This window comes from Apodemus sylvaticus, chromosome 13 (genome assembly GCF_947179515.1).
Source record: "Apodemus sylvaticus chromosome 13, mApoSyl1.1, whole genome shotgun sequence".
Classification (NCBI taxonomy): Eukaryota; Metazoa; Chordata; class Mammalia; order Rodentia; family Muridae; genus Apodemus; species Apodemus sylvaticus.
The window spans coordinates 48440394-48444903 of NC_067484.1; positions in this window are offsets into that span (position 1 = coordinate 48440394).

Consider the following 4510-nt stretch of genomic DNA (forward strand, 5'->3'; position numbering starts at 1 on the left):
TCTCTGTCTGCTTCCTGACTGCCAGGTCAGCTTCACATTCTTGCTGCCATGCCTTCTCTGTCATGATGGATTGTAACTCCTCTGGAACTGCAAGCCATAATAAACCCTTTTTTATCCATAAATTTCCTTTCTCTGGTCACAGTGTTTGATTCCAGTAATAAAAAAGTAACTATTAAACAATTTCTGACTCTATCTTACATTGTATGTAGTTTTCTACACATCTGTATACACTTAAAATGTCATATCCAATTTTATTCATCTCCTTCATTCCCTTAGCCCAAACACACTCCCCTTTGTGTTCCCAATGGTGAGGAGATGAATGACCTAATCAGACCTGAGATGCCTCTGAGAGGTACTGACATTATTATATCTGTCCTTGGATTTCTTATTGTCTAGGAATGGTCATGGTAGATGAAGAATTGAATGGTAGTGGGCTGGGCAAAGTAACCTGAGTTGGCTGTGTCTAAGATGGATAAAGCACTGTTTCAAGTGCCGTAACAGCAGGATTGAATCTTTCTACTAGCCCGGAACCATGAAAACTATTATCATTTATTTCTATTTCACTAATGGAAAAATCTGAGACAAAGAAAGGGGAAAGGTCATATGTTTTAGAAAATTCATATGTCAGAATTTTAACCAGTTCAGCTCTATATTGCACAAATATTCTTAACAACTGTGATATGCTGAAAATATATGTGACATACCCTCTGAGGTTATGGAGAAGTTGAATCTATAGGGTGAGATGATGGGTTATATGTAGATGGACGGTAAGAGCCAAGCAGATTTCTATGACTCATTCTTTTTGTAGCTTGGGAAATGTTAGTCTCAAAATAATAATAATAATAATAATAATAATAATAATAATGCATAATTCTAGGATAAGAGAGACTTAATTTAACATGCAGCACAATATAGCATGGTAGATTTGATACAGTGGTGATACATTCTCATGGAACTATCCAGAAAACAAGTCTTTGAATTTACCAGAGAAGTTAGAAGAGTGATGTCCACTGAAAAAATACAGGATTAATGAAAAAGGTGAAACTGCTTTCTTTCCTCCCTTCCTTCATCCTCTCCTCCTGACCCACTGGGAGGAGAACACAGACTTCTCACGTCTCCTTATGTGATGTGGCAGTCTACATTTCATTCACTTTAATGAGCTCATTTCCTCTGTTCCTCCTTCCTTGGAGTAAAGTGGGGAATGAAATCACATAGACTATCTCAGTGACAATGATGGGGTTTGTATTTCTCATTACAAACACTTAGCTGTCTCTATAAGCCACCGTAGCTTCTGAAAAGAGCCTTATAAACATCCTTAAAAACTTGCATGGTAAAGCTTTCTCCAAATCTTACCATTTTAAAGTACTTTCTCCCTTGGCATTTATAAAAAAGAATTACACATCATCAATGTGACTTTGGCATATAGACTAAAACACAATTGTGGCAGAGGTTTGGCCTCTAGAGAACAATATGCTTAGCCCTTGGACCTAAATAGGCTAGCTACCTCACCCACCGAAGACTCAGAAGAGAAGGTAGTAAGAGTGTAAATCCAGAAAATGGGAGATATGCATCAAAAAGGAATCTTCTGTACACGTCCCAGCCATTGCACCTATAAACTCTCTGCAGCTGTGACTATCTGCATAAGACCCACACAAGGTTGGAGCCCTCCAATCCACCCATATTTCTTACAGATGGGAAAAAGGCCCTCCTTAAGGGTCTATTGGCAATTAGTGGTTGGTGGAGGGTGGGCTATCATTTCCGTCAGTGATATTGCCACTGAGCAGTTGCCTATGTGCAGTAAATAATCTCCCACCCACTTGTGTACAAGTAACTAATTAAATCAGAGGTTGTACCCAAAAAGACAGGGAGGTGATGAACAAGGGAAATGGAAGTAAAAACGACTAAAATTCATTATATTGTGCACGAAACTGTCAAGAATTAAAAAAAAAAAATGAAAAAAAAAACCCATTATGTTTTTATTAAATATTAAGTGGATAAAATTTTATCCTTTCTTGAACACAGTAAGTCTGTTATGAACAGGATATGCATTTCATTCATGTTCTTACTAACAAGGTGTCCTTTTAAAAATGTCACTTAAGCCTCCATGCCTACTTATGAAATGAGTCTTTGGGTAATACTCACAACTTAGAGTTCTTTTGAGGCCTAGGACAGAGCCTGGCCAGGCACATAGTAGGTACTGTGTGGGAATTTGGTATGTCGTTATGTTTGGTGAACTAAGGTTTAGTTGACACTCTTACTGTTGAAATCATGTGTTCACATGATCTCTGTGGTCCTTCTTGGTATTGCTTTTGGTGTTAGACACTTTAGCAGCTGAGGTTACCTTTGACGCCTAGCTGGGAAGATCTGGAAAGCAGCCATACCTTGCCTTTGTGGGACATCTTCAGTTTCATTCTTTCTCAGTTTTAGAGATTTCTAAGGTCTCCCCCACATATTTATGCTACAGATCTTCCAGCCTCTGAGCTGTTTCTCTTTGAGAGCTAGATAAGTCGGGCATGAATGCAGTCACTTCTAAGTCTATTGATACCTAGAGATCTTCTCCCTGGCAGAGACTCAATGTCACAGCATTTGTTAATCATAGTCACCTATAGTCCTTGTGTCAGAAAGGAGAGAAGATGGGCAGGATGGGGAAGGAAAGGAAGGGATGCTAAACAATCTTATTTAAATTTACATTTCTGTGATTACTAGTGAGGTGGGTCTGTCCTTCACTCTGTTTGTTTGCTTGATATTTGATTATTTTCTTTTCTAAATTGTCTGTTCCTTTGCTTTGTCTGTTTATCTCTTAGGCTCTTCCTGGATCAGGGCTTTGGTTTCTATTTTCTCAAAATTATTAAAAACCCTATTTACCATTTATGGCAAATATTTGTCTTTACCAGTTGTCAAACTGATTTCAAACAGGAACAATCTTTGAAATTTTATGAAATCAGATATATTGGTCAAATGTTCTAAGACTTCTTATATTGCTTTTTTTTTTTTTTTTTGAGACAGGGTTTCTCTGTATAGCCCTGGCTATCCTGGAACTCACTCTGTAGACCAGGCTGTCCTTAAACTCAGAAATCCGCTTGCCTCTGCCTCCCAGAGTGCTGGTATTACAGGCGTGCACCACCACTACCTGGCCTTATATTGCTTTTAACGTTGGGGGACTTTTGTTTTTGTAATAAGATTGGTGAAAAGTCACTTAGATAGTCTCTAGTTCTGACATTTTAAAGCATTTAACTCTTTTGTCTTGTGCAAATGTATAGGCATAAGCTCAAATTGGAATTTTCTATCCTGTAATCAAAGAAAAAGTGATTTAATACTATTTGTTAGGTTCATGGTCCTTCCTTTACATGTTAGTTTTTCTCAGTACTCACATTGTCCAGTGTAGTAGCCACTCTGTGCCTGATCTGAAATATGCCTAGATCCAACCCAAGAAATGATGTGGAGGTAGACTACATACTGAATTTCAAATACATAGCTCAGTACAAACAAAAAGTGTAAATTATTCCATTAATGGTTGTTAATTCTTATGACACACTGAAATGACAAAATTTTAGATACAGTAAAATGTATGGTATATTCTATGCATGTTTATACTATAATAATTTTAAAGTTAATATCACTTTATATTTTATAAAATGTTGATATTAGAACATTTGAAATGAGATGTTTGTCTCATATTGAATGTTTGCTAGACAGCTCTGCCATATATGTTAGGGTGTGTCTCTTGCTATTGAGTCTCAATCTTGTCTCTGGGTTTAATGATTATAGCTTCAAAATGTTTTCAGACATTGTTTCTTTCATTAATTTTTAAAACTTTTTATTTTTTTGAAAACTACATATATGAATACTGTATTTACCTTACTAGTAACCCCCTCTTTCTTTCTAATTCTTCTTCTGTCACCAGTTCCCTTTCAAATTCATGACCTTGTCTTCTTTAATCATTACTTTTACATACACATAGGCATAAATATAACCCACTGAGCCCATTTAGTGTTACTTAAATGTTGTTATATTTAGATTTGAAGATGTGGAATTTGATAACCAGGGCCTCCTCAGTGGAATGGTCTGAATCTGGAGTTTTCAATGGCTGTTAGTTTCCTGTATCTCTGCGTCTAGAGCCTTGTGAGCTTTCTCCATCTCTGTTGACATGCCTTTGTGCTGGTTGTATTTAGCTATCTAAATTGTTGAGATTTCATGGTTTTGACTCTGTCATGTATTGAAGACAAAGTTTCAGTGAAAGTCATGGTCTTCTAGGTTCTACAGTCTTCATCCTCTTCAAGATTTTCCCTCAGTTTTAGGTATGCTGTAACTATACCTATTTTAGGTTGTGTTGTAGCTATACTTATTGTAGTTGGGTGTGGGAAGCCATCCTAAGCTATTCGGACTAATGCTTACTCATGGCCCTAAGGTGGTGGCTGCTAAAATATAAGAACAATTAACTAGAGCCTTCTCCTTGAGCTATCAGTGTGAGAAGATTCCAAGAATACCACAAGAAGTTCCTGCCCTAACC